This window comes from Hyperolius riggenbachi, chromosome 3 (assembly GCF_040937935.1).
Source record: "Hyperolius riggenbachi isolate aHypRig1 chromosome 3, aHypRig1.pri, whole genome shotgun sequence".
Lineage (NCBI taxonomy): Eukaryota > Metazoa > Chordata > Amphibia > Anura > Hyperoliidae > Hyperolius > Hyperolius riggenbachi.
The window spans coordinates 171,077,543-171,095,055 of NC_090648.1; the positions used below are offsets into that span (position 1 = coordinate 171,077,543).

Below are 17,513 nucleotides of genomic sequence, written 5' to 3' on the forward strand. Positions count from 1 at the left end.
ATTATTTTCCCATTATTTAAGAAGGGCAAAAAATTATAGACCTGTAAGCTTAACATCAGTTGTATGCAAACTATTTGAGGGGTTATTAAGAGATACTATACATGACTTCATAGTAAAAAATAATCTTATTTCTCTTATTTCTCAGCATCAGCATGGGTTTACTAAAGACAGGTCCTGTTTGACTAACATGCTCAGCTTTTATGAGGTAGTGAACGCAAATGTGGATATTGGGAATGCTGTAGATGTGATATACTTGGACTTTGCAAAGGCCTTCGACACTGTTCCACACAAAAGTCTGGTGCAAAAGTTGAGGATGCAAGGACTGGGGAAGAGTCTTTGTGCATGGATAGGGAACTGGCTAATGGACAGAAAACAAACAGTTGTGGTCAATGGATCATACTCAAAATGGGAGACTGTTAGCAGTGGGGTCCCACAGGGGTCTGTACTGGGTCCAGTGCTCTTCAATTTATTTATTAATGACCTAGTAGATGCAGTAGTGAGCAATGTTGCTATTTTTGCAGATGATACAAAATTGGCCAGAATCATCAACTCTCAGGAAGATAGTGTCATATTGCAACAGGATCTGGATAGGATGGCTATATGGGCACATACATGGCAGATGAAATTCAATGTTGACAAATATAAAGTCATGCATTTTGGTCGTACCAATGGTCTAGCACCATACAAAATAAATGGGAAACAGTTGGGGACATCAAGCTTGGAGAAGGACTTAGGAGTACTCATCGACAACAAGTTAAATAATCGTACTCAATGCCAAGCCGCTGCAGCTAAAGCTAACAAAATTTTGGGATGCATTAAAAGGGAAATAAAAACTCGAGGTGCTAGCATAATATTGCCCCTGTTTAACTCTCTAGTAAGGCCACATCTGGAATATGGAATTCAGTGCTGGGCACCACATTACAAAAAAGATATTGCAGTTTTAGAGCAGGTGCAGAGACTAGCAACAAAATTGATTAGTGGGACGGAAGGTCTCACTTACCAAGAAAGGTTAGATAAACTGGGTTTATTTAGTCTAGAGAAAAGACGCCTTAGAGGGGATCTAATGAACATGTATAAATACATCAGAAGGCAATATAATAGCTTGGCAGATGAGCTTTTTGTCCCTAGGCCTTCTCGGAGGACTAGAGGACATGATCTGCGCATGGAGGAAAAACTTTTTAGCAATTTATTTAGGAAAGGGTTCTTTACAGTAAGAGTGATTAAGATGTGGAATGCATTGCCACAGGAAGTCGTTATGGCAAACTCTATACCTGCATTTAAAGGGGGCTTAGATGCTTTCCTTGCGTTGAAAGACATTCATGGCTACAATTACTAGGTAATCCCCAATGATGTTGATCCAGGGATGTTATCTGATTGCCATCTGGAGTCGGGAAGGAATTTTTTTCCCTTTTGGGGCTAATTGGACCATGCCTTGTAAGGTTTTTTTCTCCTTCCTCTGGATCAACAGGGATATGTGAAGGAGTAGGCTGGTGTTGTACTTTGTTCTCTGGTTGAACTCGATGGACGTATGTCTTTTTTCAACCAAAATAACTATGTAACCTTTAATGGGTACCTTAACTTAATTTTAATGTTTAAAGGGAAAGTGCGAGCAAGAGGAAAAAAAAAACAGATCTACTTACCTGGGGCTTCCTCCAGCCCCTGGCAGCCTATGTGTTCCTCGCCACAGCTCCGGGGGCCCGGGATACCCTTTGTTGCAGATGCTGACCTCGCCAAGTCGGCATCTTCTATGCGAGCGTGCGGCAACGCCATTCGGGATCGCGCTCATGTGGTTTGGAGCATTCTGCACAGTTTTTGTTTCATTTTTCTCAAGCAAGTAGGCTGTGGATGTATAAAGCACATACGGTATGTAACGTGCATAAATGCCGGTGATTTTAACACGTACTATCTTCACACGTTAAGATTAACATCCTTTAGTAAATCAACCCCCATAATGAAGTGTGTATTGCTGTTGCTGCATGTCTGGCCTTTCCTGTATTCCCTTTCTGGCAAATTCTACAGATCACCAAATAGCTTAACATCATTTAGAGAGTTGTGTAGGAAAGGCAACACAGTGACTGAAGTACTGGAAAAAAACAAGAAATCTAGCAGTCCCAGTTCAGCAGTGGTTGAAGCATGGTGACCCATACTGTTATTTCTTTTCAATGGATATGCTTCAGAGCACAACGTGAACTCACTGCTCAATGCTTGTGAAATATTTAATGGCAAGCGCCCAGAATTCTGATTAGAATTTTTTTACTGTTTACCATCCTCTGTGAGGCTCTTATCCTGTCATGTAGGGTCATGTTTCTTGTGAAGTGTAGTTTCGGGAATGCCAGGTACAGACATCCAATATGACCATTTAACTCCCTGCTTCAGCTTCCCATTGTTTAAATGCACAGGCCAGTACATTTGCTTTCATTCCCACTGCACACTGAGTTGGGCACTTCAGATTTGTACTTCTGCAATAAATATATTTAAAATATGTGTCTGACTGAGTCCTGCAGCTTCACTTCTTGTTAAAATGACAGTGTATTTAGTAGACAGTCTATGCCCCTACCCCTAACATATCATCACCCTCGCATTATGTAGTAAGAGAGGAACTGGGGGGAGTTGGCAGCCACTCTCCATGAGCAGAGATTACCTGAAATCCTACTGGCTCTCCTATGCGTAGAGGTTATTTCTTTGTGGCCAGCATTGCAGAAATAGCCCTGTCTCTTAATGATAAGAATCTGCTGAACTTAATGGCCTCAATTCAGTAAGATCATGCTAGAGATAATAAGGCAAGAGATAACTTGCCACCACACAGAGAGAGAGAGTGATCTTATCACGTCATTCCTTAAGTTACCTCCTCTTTAGTTAAGTTACCTCCTCTGTGGTTAAGTTACCTCCTCTGTAGTTAAGTTACCTCCTCTGTAGTTAAGTTACCTCCTCTATAGTTATTTTCACACGCAGTTAATTAACAGCCTGTCTTTAACTTTAGCGTTCTGGAGTTATTTTAAGGATTTAACTTTCGAGATCTTACCTTAACTTTAAGACAGCAGAGTTAACTTTAGCATACACTTCTTGAGATGAGAAAGAGGGACACTTAAGCCACGCTCCTGCCACACTCCTGATCATGGCCCTGCCACACCCCTAGTCACGCATACCATAAAGATTTCATAAGAAAAATATGTTTTATAATTCAAACCACACTGGTCCTTTATATCCTGGTTCATTTCCCTTCATATTAACATTTTAAAATTAGTAATATATACATTTTAAGGATGGGAATAAAGTTTAGAGTCACTCGTATGATCAGGAAAAGAAAAAGAAAAAAGAAAAAAAAAAAAAAAGAATCGCAAATTGGAAGCGCTTCCAAACACCAGGGAATCGCAAGCACAATTGCCCTAGGAATCGCCTCATGGCGATAATGATCCACTTTAAAGATCACTTAAAATGTTTTTCTCCATCCCTCAAAAGTGTATTGGCCTCCATTTAAATGACCTGCCAGAAAGTGTTTATACAGATTTTGCTGAACAAAAGATCAAATTCTCCCAGGCAGAGTATATTGTTCCTTGGGGTGACTGACATCTTTGGATCTGTCCGTCAAGCTATTTTTTTAAATCTCTCTGAATAACTAAAGAGAGTCTGTACACTATGTAGATATTTTGCTGCTGATAACTTTTGAAAGGAAAAATAAATGAATTAGGTATGAATTACAGATATTATTTTTATTTAATTCCTAGTTTAATAGCATTTTGTGGAATTCTTCTACAAATGTCAAAGGCTTGATCTGAAGATCACTTGTTCTGCCTTGAAAAATGAGGCTGCATGCGTCAAGTTTCTTGACTCAGCTCCAGCCTTAAAAGCCCTTTCTTGCTGAAGGAGGAAAACCTTTTAATTGCCATTTCCTTGGAGTAAATGAATGCAACTGGCCTCATTTATCACATTACCTTCAAGCAAGGACTGTATTCCCTCAAATCAGCCAATTGGATTCAAAAGTCCTTTCATCAAAACAAAGGTTGCATAGCACATATGATCCTCTATATTTGCACTGGCAGTTATTTCTTGAGATAGTAGTTCTGGGGAGTTGTCCTGCTTTCACCAGCTACATACAGGGCTCAGCCTTTCTTCTGATGCTGCAAGTGCAATCACACAAGAGTCTGCAGGCCTAAGGCTCTGGTCAATATCCCACGGGGAGTCACGAATAAAAGTGGGAGGTTCATCAAGCCTCCCATAGAATTCTCTCCATACACATACAATCCAAATCTGGACTCGACCCGTCTAGGTGAAATCTTCAATATCTTGTATTTATCATTCAAAAAGTGGTGATTTTTTGTTGTTGCTGAATCATCGCTTTTTGAATGATAAATAAAAAATATTTCATCTAGAAGGGTCGAGTCCAGATTTGGATGTATGTGTATGAACCGCTCCACTGCAATCCCCAGTGTTGCTTTTATATATTTTAGTGTAGTTTTGAGTCTGACTGGCTGTTTGGGGGCAATAATGATGGCTTTTGTGGGAAACCTTATGATGCACTAGGGCCTAATCTGTGGAGGAGAACATTAAAATTTCTTATAGGCTTTGCAAACCACATCACTTATAGATTATCATCCAAACATGACATTTTGGAGATATAGCGTTCTTTGAATATTGGTGGTCTACCATATGTTTCTCCATCTAAATTTGACCTTTTGAACTCTATTACATACTTCATAGACTGCTTTTCATATCTGCTATGTCAAATGTCCAAAGAGAGACATTTTATAGCTCCTGAAAGCACAAGTTACAGCGGTCTAGCTCTATATATAGAGAGGTATTCAATTCTTGGCAGACATGTAGACACAAATGAGCAGTAATATAAACTACTATAAACAGAGCAAAAAACACCATAAAACACTGCTATTCAAAACAGTTCAGACACCAAGAATCTTCCTTCAAAAGACATAATACACAAGGTATCAATAAAAAGAAAACCATGAGGAAAGGCCCCTAGGAAAATACTTCAAATTGAGACAATTTGGAGTAGTGACATCAGGACACTTTAAAATAAAAATATCTCATCTGTATTGTCTCTGAGCAACCAATCAGATCCAGACCTCCACTGTTTATATGGTACAAAAGCAGCCTACACATCAGAGCTTGGCTGATCATGTGTGTATACTCCTGTGGTCCTTATAGATTTTAGTCACTACATGACCAGAAACATTTTGCTAGGAGAGATTTCCCATTCATGCCAAGGGGAGGGGTATGAGGAATTATGGGAAACAATATTGGCACTTGATGATGGCGGAAGAGACAAAACAGACTGTTCTATCCAGTTCCACTCCCACCAGCCAAAAACATAACACAGTCTAAGGTTTCTGCAGATGGCATGGAATAATTGCAAAAATGCTCTTATTGAGTCCCAGTTAAATTCTATGGATACCACACATGAACTCAAAAGTTTAACCTGTTGGGCCATAAAACAATTCTGGGTTTGATGCCCCATGGACACGGTCTTCCTGGAGTTTGTATGTTCTTCCTGTGTTTTCTCCAGATAATTTGACTTTAATAACAAAAAAAATGGAAAGTTTAAATTGCTTCCTTGAAAAAAAAAAAAAAAAAATGTTTAGCCTGTGGGAGGGAAGGACAAATTAATACTTTCTGTGACATGCTGCCAGAGATATCAATGCTATATTAATTGAAATACACTCTTTAGAGAACAATAATGAAACATACAATAAACTATCCTGGGTTGTTCAAGCCATTCACAATTTAGAAATTCTTTGAAATGGTAACATTTGCTACAAAAAGCTGGCAGCAAGCAATTAGAGTAATTAGTGTAAAGGGACAACGTGTGTATTAGGAGTGAGACTTACATGCAGCAGTAATGGATGGCTGTAGATCCATTCTCTTTGGACAGCTCCTTTGTTACAGCAGCTTATGATGAATAACACCAGTAGCCCTCCTTCACCTTCCACTGTGCAGCCCACAGAGGTGCTCTTCTCCGTCCTCCTGGCCTTTGTCCGGTCTTCTCCCACACAAAGCCTAAAAGTCTGTGACTTGCAGCCCCCGGATGAAGTAATTTATTAAAACATATTCATGTAAGGTCTGGAACTTAATGCTTTAATTAAGCACGGACTGAAGCAGCAGATTACACAGAATGACACTGCTAGCTGGAGAAGTCTGGGTACTGATGACTGAGAAGACACAGTGTAGTTCTCATTAGTTTACCAATTCCCCTGTGCTCCCATAAAGGATCCAGTGGGTTTCTTCTACAGGAGGATACATTAATAAATTAATAAAAGGGACGAGCACCTGCTGTAACAGTTGGCTTCAGGACACAGGAGGCTGCAGACGTAGTTTGACTAGTGTAGATACAGTTGCTGTGTCTCATCTGTCGAGAGGCTGGGTGGAGGTGGCACAGGTGTGTGGGTGGAGGCTCCATGTTAAACATCCTCAAGAGCTCATTCTCTGTTTCAGTGACCTTTGGATGATCACCGTCTCTTCCAGTGGCTGACTACTGTGTGGCTTAAATACACATAAAACAAAGAACAAAAGTATTACAGATCCTCATCCCCTACTGAGGGTGGAGACAGATATTGTATAGGCAAAAGCAATATTCATTAAAAATTCATTACATTCACTAAGAGGTTGTGACATCACTGAAAGAAGAACATATGGGCATATTCAATAGCGCTGGAAAGAGTCCTGGTGTGAATTAACTCATAACCATCCATGCAGAATAAGCAATGTGGTTTAAGACCTCTCAGTGGTGGTCGTACACTTGCCAGTTTTTAGAAGACAGCCTTTATGAGTGGCAATGAGCATCATGAACATGGAAAGTAATAATAATAATAATTGATTCACTAAATACATTATTTTGGTGGTGTAAATACTGTTTAAATTGCCATGCTCTGTCTCACCATGGCACATTTACAGTCATTTAGCGAGTCAGTCCCAGTGGGCCTGAAGCGGTAAAGTTGCCCGGTGCTGGGAGGGCAATTTTACCGTTATTAGCACAGGGGGAAGAACACCCGTTAACCCATTAGCACCACGTATGTTACCGGCTTAATGCACACGCTTTTGTAGAAACGCAGTGTAACGGGGTGGTGCTCACAGAAACTTTACCGCAGTTTATTGCGCCAGACCAAAGGTCTCTAATATTAGGGTCCTTTCACACTGAATCTGCAGCAATCGTTCACAACAGACATTGTCATCGCAACCCCACGTGATGCAATGATATTTCTATGGTACATTCACAGGCATGTCCAAAATCCGGCCCGCAGGCCAAATGCAGCCCGCCAAGCCTTTTCCGGTCATCCACGAAGCTCTCTGCACTGGTTAATTGCATGTGGCCCATAGGCAGTTGCTGCAGTGCCGCATGCAAACAAACAAACACAGAACATTTATATCGCTCTTTTCTCCTGGCGGACTCAAAGCGCCAGAGCTGCAGCCACAAGGACGCGCTCTATAGGCAGTAGCAGTGTTGGGGAGACTTGCCCAAGGTCTCCTATTGAATAGGTGCTGGCAGAGCGGAGATTCGAACTCAGGTCTCCTGTGTCAGAGGCAGAGCCCTTAACCATTGCACTATCCAGCCACTATTACACTATCCACCACTTGCATGCAGGGGCAGGGGGTCGCCATTCAGCCTCCCCCTCTGCTTTCCTTTAGTCCTATAGTAATTACTATAGGACTACAAAAAAATGGCCGCAGGCATCTGTATTTTGGACATACTTTTCTCCAGGGGCCATTTTTTTTTAAGTTCTATAGCAATTTGTATGGGACTTTCCTGATCAAGGAAGAAGAGAGAAAGGCAGAACAGCCACATAAACATAGTAAGTGAAGGTGGGGGAGGGAGGGAGAAGGCAGTTTCCAAAACTCTGCCAGAAGTAGCAGCCACCATTACTCTATCAGCAGCACCATCATGCATCCATCCATGCATCCCCCTCCATGCTGCCCTTTCATGCAGAGTAGCTGCAGCATCTGTCCCTCTTCATACAGCAAAGCATTTGTATAATGCCCCCCTCCATCTTTGTGTCCCCCCTCCATGCTACCTGTTATATCTCTTTCCTAAGCCCAATGTGCAGCCATATGGGGTAGAGGTTACTAACACATACAGGCCAGATTTATAATAGAAATACAGAACATCTGGCAGCCACCACGATGCCAGCAGCAGCCACTCAGCAGCAGTAGCAGCAGCTACTGGTTAACAGCAGTCACTATGTCACAGCAGTAGCATCCACTCATTAGCAGCCGCACTGTACCTGCATACTGAAGGCGGCATGCTAACTGCACACAGTATATGCTAATTATTTCCTATGGAAATGTTTAAAAAAAATAAGTGAAAATTGTGTTTAATTTCATTAGTTCGGCCCTCTAGCAATCTCAAGAAAGTCGGTATGGACCTTGGCCTAAAAAGTTTGGTTTCCCGTGAAATAGGGTGTAGCAGGGTTTAGTCAGGGTTTAGTTAGAGTAAAGCCCCATACACACGCTGAACAGCGGTCTTTTATGCAGCACAATTATCAAACAACTTTTGTTGTGAAACAAGTTGAAACAACCAAAAAAAGAAAAGTTGTTTGCTATTGGTCTAACGACGGATAAGACGTTAATCTGGATTGATGTCTTATCAGTTGTTTGAACAATAGCAAACAACTTTTTTTTGGTTGTTTCAACTTGTTTCACAACAAAACTTGTTTGATAATTGTGCTGCATAAAAGACCGCTGTTGAGCGTGTGTATAGGGCTTAAAGGACACCCGAAGTGACATGGGACATGAGGAGATAGACATGGGTATGTACAATGCCTAGCACAAAAAATTGCTGTGTTCCTTTTTTTTTTTCTTTCTCTGCCTGAAAGAGTTAAATATCAGGTATGTAAGTGGCTGACTCAGTCCTGGCTCAGACAGGAAGTGACTATAGTGTGACCCTCACTGATAAGAGATTCCTACTATAAAACACTTTCCTAGTAGAAAATGGCTTCTGAGAGCAGGAAAGAGATAAAAAGGGGAATTTCTCATCAGTGATGGTCACACTGTAGTCACTTCCTGTCAGGACTGAGTAAACCACTTACACACCTGATAATTTAAACACAAAAACAGAACATTTATATCGCGCTTTTCTCCTGGTAGACTCAAAGCGCCAGAGCTGCAGCCACTAGGACGCGCTCTATAGGCAGTAGCAGTGTTAGGGAGACTTGCCTAAGGTCTCCTACTGAATAGGTGCTGGCTTACTGAACAGGCAGAGCAGAGGTTCAAACCCTGGTCTCCTGTGTCAGAGGCTGAGCCCTTAACCATTACACTTTCCAGCCATGTAACTCTTTCAGGCAGAGAAAGAAAAAAAAGGAACACAGCACAGCTGGCTGATGGTGTAATGGTTAAGGGCTCTGCCTCTGACACAGGAGACCAGGGTTCGAATCTCGGCTCTGCCTGTTCAGTAAGCCAGCACTAATTCAGTAGGAGACCTTTGGCAAGTCTCCCTTACACTGCTACTGCCAATAGAGTGCGCCCTAGTGGCTGCTGCTCTGCTCTGGCGCTTTGAGTCCGCAAGGAGAAAAGCGCAATATAAATGTTATTTGTCTTGTCTTGTCTTATTTGTGTGCTTGGCACTGTACATAATACACTTGTCTATCTCATCATGTCCCATGTCACTTCGGGTATCCTTTAAGCAGGCTCGGACTGGGCCACCAGGAACACTGGAATTTTCCCGGAAGGCCTAGCCCCTTTAACTTTAAATGGGCCCTCCCAGGCCCTGCACCGAGCAGCAGGAGAGGAGGGGGTAGCAGCGCAGGAAAGGGGGGCTTGGGCACAAATTGGCCAGGAGGGGACCCAACTCCTCCCTCCATCAACTGGGGCCCCCCTTTCTGCACTCCCCCCTCCAGAATTTTGCACAATGGCAGCGGCCGGGCAGGGAACTACTTACTTCTCCTGTGTTCCAGGCACCGGGGATCTGCGTCACTGCGCGTCATTTGTCTTCCGTCTCCAATGCCTCTCACTGTACTTCCTGATTAGCGGAAGTACAGTAAGCGGCATTGGAGATGAAAGACACGTAACACACAGAGACACTGTGGCAGAACACCGGCGTCTGGATCCAGGATGAGGGGAGTCGTTCCCCACCCGCTGCAACCAGCCCACCACTGCACTAAAAACTGGAGGGGAGCGCAGAAGGAGGGGGGCTCCCAGGTGAGGGAGGGGGGAGTTGGGCCCCCTCTCCACCGCTGTGTGCCAGCAAGCTCCCCTTCCAGGCTATTGGGGACACCTATAGCTAACTATGGGGACACCTAAAGCTAACTACCTATACTGGGACACCAATATCCAACTACCTATACTGGGGACACCTACAGTATAACTACCTATACTGGGGACACCTATACCTAACTACCTACACTGGAGACACCTATAGCTAACTACTAGAGACACCTAAAGCTAACTACCTATACTGGGACTAGCACCCGGCAAAGCACCCAGCCCTCCCAAGCCAGCCCTGGCTACCCAATACTGATATATATGGGTGTGTGGCCACTTAATTCTATTTTCTGGGGAACATGGCTACTTAATTTATGTATACAGGGCACATTTGGTTACTAAATTATTTCATTTTGACACACCTGGCTATTTATTTGTTTACTGTAAGGCACCTGGCTACTTAATTATTTTATCTGGAGGCGTGTGACTACTTAATATTTTTATCTAGCGGTATTTAACTACTTGATGAATTATCATGAGGCATGTTACTACTTGATTATTTTATCTAAAGTTTATTTTGTCAGACCCACTCTTTGTGAATAACATTGCTACTTATTTTGTGTATTTTTGGGCCTGCCCATGACCCATCATGGTCACGTCCATGTTCCAGTGCATGGCCACTGCCATTTTTCACTGCGAACGGCGCATGTAGCCATCTCCCTGTTATCGACTGAGAGTTTACAATCTATTCCCTACCATAGTCTAATGTTGTACCAAATTAATTATATAGCACTGACATCTGCGCAAAATTTCTAGAGTACATGCATATGTGAGCCCAATTTGGGGGGGGGGGGGGGGGGGTGGAGTGGGCCCCTAGTGTCCCAGTCCGACCCTGGGCTTAAGGCACAGCATGCAGTGCGTTTACCATACAAGGTGCAGTGGTGTAACAGCATACTTTCATTGCACTGTACACTTTAGTGTATCGTCTACTTTTCTGCAACACTGTGATGGTATCACAGCGTAACCTGTGCAGTGTGAAAGGACCCTTATGAAGCCAAGTATGCAGGCTTGGTAAATAATATTTAGGGTATCTTCTTTTCCCTAGTACAATAAAACAGTACCAGGTCATCCTTGAATTAAAAAAAAAAAAAAAAAAAACCCAGCAGTCAGTTCAGCGGATGGAGCTCTAAAGAAACATCACATTTTAATTTGTAATTTTTAATATTTTACTCAATAAAAAAAAAGTAAACATATTTAAAAAGAATGCAAATGTTGTACTGAACCTGTGAACCTGATCAACAAAACACAAAGCAGCCGCCCACCGTTAGATTTTGGCTGATTCAGCAGAAAACACATTATGAAATTTACAGCTGTATATCATCACTCCTTTCTGATTAAATCCCCTAGGCCGGGGTCCCACTTTGGGGAAATCGCAGGCAATTTCACGCAATGTGATATTGCACTGCAAAGCACAAATGATGTATTACTATGGGCCTACCACTATTTTGGGAAGCATTGCAATTTTTCTGTATTTTACAAAATGACAGTATGGACTACTTTTTTCCATGTGATTCCTCATTGACAATCACTAGCTACTTTACAGAAAGCCTGCATTTAAATGCAGAGAAATGTGCATATTGTGCAGAAAACGGCATGCAAGAATTTGTTTGCCTTTCCCACTGATACAAGAGTGAACCGTCTCTTAATAAATATCGCTTATAAAACACTTAAGAGATCTACGTTGCAAGGATGGTTCATGAGATTTTATAAACTGCCACCATTATTGCTGAAATTTGCAGACATCAATAATACTGGCACATCATTTCCTTTTGTTCCCAAAGGGGGGTATCTAGGAAAGATCATTCAAGCCGTTGGATTGTGGAGTGTTCCCTGGAGAGGGAGTGGAAAATAAGGCAATCCCCTGTAATAATGAGCACAGGTTTGGTTGTTCAGACTGGCAGCTGGCAGTGACGTCGCAGATAGCTGGGAATCCTCAGTTGTTAATTTGCAAACTGTCCTGTCGATGATGATGGTGATGATGATGATATTGAGTTATGCTGTTTTGAACCATGAATAAGCAGCAGCATATCTTCTGCTATGAAAGTACACATTTCAGCCCTGCTGCTCATATAGTGATACATACAAGGGACAGCAATGCTCAATCATTGTGGCTGACAGACAAATATCTGGCTATGTATGTATACAAAATTAGATCAGAGCTAAATAATACAGAGATGGCCAAAATAATTAGTTGTAAACTGATTTGCTTATGATCCACTGAATAGTTTATGGAGTTGTCAGAGGCCTGTTTATACACAAATCACAAATATTTTCCCTCTTTTAGGGGATAAAACTTAGGGCCCTTTTCCACCTGCAGTCGCTAGCGCTCACGCTCACGCTGAACGCTAGCGATTGCTGAATCGCAAAAGCGGCGATTCCCCGACGTTTTGCGGCCGCGATTTTGCTATGCTATGCACTGCATAGCAAAATCGCGGCAAATATCGCTCTGCCGCGCGTTCGGGTAAAAAACGAATCGCGATAGTGGAAATGACCTACCGCGATTCCTATGTTAAAAAGCAAACTGTAGCGATTGTAAAATCGCTAGCGGTTTGCGACTTTGCGATTCAGCCAGCGCAAACGCGCTGGTGGAAAAGGGCCCTCAGCGTTTATTAATTACATCTAAAATGGTTATAGTTACTGTCAAAAGTTAGTTACTACAGAAAAAGCTGATAAGTAGTTTCTGGTATATATAGATTAAATCTCAACTACTTCAACTTACTAGTCACATTAATAACTAAATACACAAACCCCCCACCATAACTAAACTACCCAACATACCCAACACCCAACAAGGCTACTGTTAGAGGCCTATACGCTATGTTACTTATATAATGCTTTGGTTTTTAATGACTTTACAATGCACCTTGGCACTATACGCGCTTATGCACTGCACTTTTTCCCTTGAAAAAGCTTCCATCTAGGAAGTGAAACATGTTGGGTAGTTTAGTTATGGTGGGGGGTTTGTGTATTTAGTTATTAATGTGACTAGTAAGTTGAAGTAGTTGAGATTTACTCTATATATACCAGAAACTACTTATCAGCTTTTTCTGTAGTAACTAACTTTTGACAGTAACTATAACTATTTTAGATGTAATTAATAAACGCTAAGTTTTATCCCCTAAAAGAGGGAAAATATTTGTGATTTGTCTGAGAAATCAGGTTCTGTGTTGATTTACCTGTTTATACACCTCAGAAACCACTCTGATGTCAATCCTTTATTTTAAGCGGACCTGAACTCAGAACTTCCTCTCTGCTCTAAAAAGATACGCAACAGCATAATGAACTTCAAACAAAAAAAAACATTTGTTACAGCCAATACAAACCCTGCAATAAATCTGCAGCCTGTCTACTTTCAGCTTTAATGGGAGCAGACATAGGGTTAACCTCCTGTATTTACAAATTAGCTGCTCTGCCGAGGCAGCCAGCTGACACAGCCGATAGATCAAGTTATACTTGTCACAGATAAAGGGGAATTAGAAAGGCTAAGCTATCTAAATATATACAAGGTGCATTTCTCCATGTTTTCCTTCTGTCCTGTGCAAGAGTTCAGGTCCACTTTTAGTGGACTAGAATACATAAGACAAGAGCTACAGTACGTGGCATTAGTTTGAGTGAAGCAAAATAACTGCAAGGCCCATTCTATGCGGAGAAGGGAATTGCATCCTAATGATTCCAAATGTGCCCAAAACGCATTGTGTTCACACAGCATTGAAATTCCTTGTGTCCAAATGCTACGTGCTGCATGCTAAATGCTTGCAAATGTCTGGATAAATACATGCAAACATTTAAAAACTGTGCATGTGCTGTCCTAGGCAATAATTAAAAAATACTGAAAAAAAACCCAAAAACATGGAAACTAGGCCGTAAAAACAAATTCCAGTGCTGAAATATGTTTTCCTATTACATCTGCTGCTAAAAATCCTGTTTAAAGGACAACTGACATGAGAGAGATATGGAGGCTGCCATATTTATTTCCTTAAAGGAATTATCAGGCAAAAAAAAAAAAAATGAGTTTCACTTACCTGGGGCTTCTACCAGCCCCATGCAGCCATCCTGTGCCTTGTAGTCACTGCTGCTCTGGTCCCCCGCCGCCAGCTAGTTTCATTTTTGCCGACCTCGGGGTCGGCAGGCCGCATTGCTTACATTTTTTTGCATTCTTGCTGGTGCAGGAACATTAACACATACATTTTTTAGCGTTAGTGATGCAACGTTAACAAATTTTCGCGTTGCAACGCTAACACTAAAATTTGTTATTGTTACACCGCTAATGCTAAAAAATGTATGCGTTAATGTTCCTGCACCAGCGGGAATGCTAAAAAAAAATGTAAGCAATGCGGCCTGCCGACCCCGAGGTCGACAAAAATGAAACTAACTGGCGGCGGGGGACTGGAGCAGCAGTGAGTGACTACGAGGGCACAGGATGGCTGCATGGGGCTGGTAGAAGCCCCAGGTAAGTGAAACTCATTTTTTTGCCTGACAATTCTTTTAAAAACAATGCAAATTGTCTGGCTGTTCTTATCCTTTGCCTGGAAAGCCTGGGACACACATCAATTTTGATTGGCCAGTTTTACCACTTCCATGTAATATGAGAGTTAACCGATTTTGAATACTACAAATAGATTGTGTAGGTACACTCTCATACTACATGGAGGTGGTAGAATTGGTTAGTGATTGGCCTATCAAAATTGAAGGCGTGTACCAGGCTCAATACTTTGACCCTGAACAAAAATGCAGATCAAATTTTTGACTTAAGTTTCACTGCATTTGCTGCATGCTTGTTTTAGGTGTGTGATTCAGACACTACTGAAGCATGAAAGATCAGCAGGATGCCAGGCATCTGGTATTGTTTAAATAGAAATAAATATGGCAGCCTCCATAAGTTAGTCAGTTTCACTACTACTATTATGATATACACCTGCATGCAGTCTTATAGAAATCGCTCATATTAATTGCTCTGTTTTATGCATTTTGTTATAGTTTTTATTATCATACCAGAACACAGACTTTACTGAATTCTCCTCAGTTTCAGATAACTCACTTATCCAGAGCTGGTTCTAACATTCTCACCAAGTACTGCAGAGTTCCCCAAAAAGGCATCCTTAATTATACATTCCCAAGTGAAACCTCTACATCTAGGCTCACCTATTGAATGATTCAAAATAGTAACAGTAACAGTAAAACAAGGCATGTTCCTAATAACTCTGTATACCATACACAGGAAAGTTTCCAAGAAACTGACAAATCCATATTCTGGTGTGACCAGTCACTGGCTATACCAAAGTTTATCAAGAAAAAAAAAAAGAAAACATCAGGGTACAGTCATATAAAGAAACAAATATGAGATAAAGCATTTATAAAGATCAGTAAGAAGGTTTAGAAAGAATGGGATTATTGTACCATATAGACAATTACTGATCAGTGTTTAAGAAACAGTTTCATACCAACAGCCGATTTTCTAGACATACCTTACAAATATAATCCATTGTCTTGTTACAGCAGGGATTGGCATTTGTCATCTTCCTAGATGCCCCTTTGCCTCTTGTCTGTGATGCCTTTTGCAAAACGTGAGCCTCAGTGGAGCTGTGACACCTGTACTGTCAGTTCTATACACAAATGTGCTTGATGAAAGAGACAGAACACTGACCTTGATTACACGGCACAGTTAGAACTACTCAAACATTTTATTAAAAAAGCCTTTTAGAGGAAACCCTTTCCCATCATCTGCATATGAGCTGAGTACAGCTGCTTTTCCTCTTTCTCTAGGGTATTAAGCTTAACAGTAAAGTGTTTTGCACAAACTGAGTCACTGTGGGGACCTTCGTTCAGCCCGGGGCCCTCTATTTAATTTTTAAGCTAATCCAGTTTCTTTGAATATATGTACTTTCTGTGGAAGGAAAAAGCAGTTACTAGAAAGAAGTTTTATGTGTGTTTGTATGTGCCTGTCTTTTAATTCAATAACTGTATTTTAAAAAGGATCTGGCTTGGTGATGTAATTGATGGTTTGTTTCCACTCGCAGGCTGCCAGCCCATGAGAATTCCTTTGGGAGAAATGGAGGTACTGTAAGTGCAGTACTGCCTTCTATCAGTACAAGAATACTTGCTCTCCATAGCAACGCCAGGCACTCCAAAGGTCTGACTGGTCCTGATGCTGCAGGTTTTGGGAGATTTGCACTAGGTAGTCAGAGTAAAGAAAAAAAGGCTGTTAAAAGTTTAAAGGGTTTGACAAAAAAATAAAAGTAAAAAAACAAAACAATATGAGATACAAATCAACAGTTTTACCCACTGGGACTTGGGAGCAGCTGTTCTGGTCCTAATAAACACAGCAAATAGCAAGGATGGAACATATGTACTGGCATGGTAAGCCTAAAATAGTCATGGATTTGTTTTTATTTGTTTTAGGTTTTTTTTCTAGAGGCTGCATATGAGAACGTAGGAAAAATTTGATCTCTGATGTTTGTACAACACTGTATAAAAAAGTGTGATGTAAAATCTGATTCATTTACCTCTCAACAAAAAACTCAGCTCGTTGGAATCATCAGGACTATTTCCTCAACAAGGTAAAAGTGTTTCGCTTTTGTTTAGAGAGAGCCGTGGCTGAATTAGACAGCAGTTCGACTGCCTCATTTACATACAGAAAAGGCTGGCGTTTTGATTCTTGTAATAGAACTTGTAGAAACGAGAAAAAGTCAGTCACAGGTGCTCAGGGCTTATTTTTTCCGGGCATCTGAAAACTCGTTGTCAGATGTGCATAATAAAAACTTTTCCTTTTACCGAAAACGTTGCATTCTTGAATGTGACATCTTTAAGGTAAGACCATACTTACCTTCCTAATATTAGATTATTATACCTTGGGCGCCTCCTACACTCTCCCTGATCCTTGTAATGCAGGAATACATGTAAAGTTCTAAGAAGGCTTAGTACTATGCAGAACCATGTTTATAACATCTTGGCCTGATACACAAAAGGAAGGTAATTTTGCTGTGCGCAGGCAGTGGGTGGCAATTTTACCAGTCATAATACCAGGGTAGGAAACACCATTACTTTATTAGTGGTATGCACTTCACCAGGGTATAATAGAGTAATGGGTGGTGCTCCCCTGGATTTAAGACGGATAAAATTGCAGTGTAGGGCTGGCACTTCCATAGGGGGTAACTTCCCCAGGCCATGGACATTTCAAATGTATGCCAGGCCCTTCCAGGTCTCCCCACAACCTGTCCCTCCCAGCTCGCTCCTCCATTATGCATGCATTCCTGTTTTCATCTATCAGGCCACATCTTCTGAGTGACCCAGCGGCATGTTATTACGTAGGA

At 41.5% G+C, this 17,513-nt stretch overlaps 1 protein-coding gene across 1 annotated transcript in view; it reads right to left on the reverse strand.

The window, feature by feature from the left end:
- LOC137561226 (protein shisa-like-1) overlaps positions 1-15,846 on the reverse strand; it is a 36,373-nt gene extending 20,527 nt beyond the window's left edge. Inside the window, exons 1-2 of the mRNA XM_068272488.1 lie at positions 15,669-15,846; positions 5,841-6,492 (exon numbers count right to left, since the gene is read on the reverse strand). The gene's annotated coding sequence lies outside the window, so the exon portion shown is untranslated. The remainder of the gene's footprint in view (positions 1-5,840; positions 6,493-15,668) is intronic.
- Positions 15,847-17,513: the final 1,667 nt, after the last annotated feature.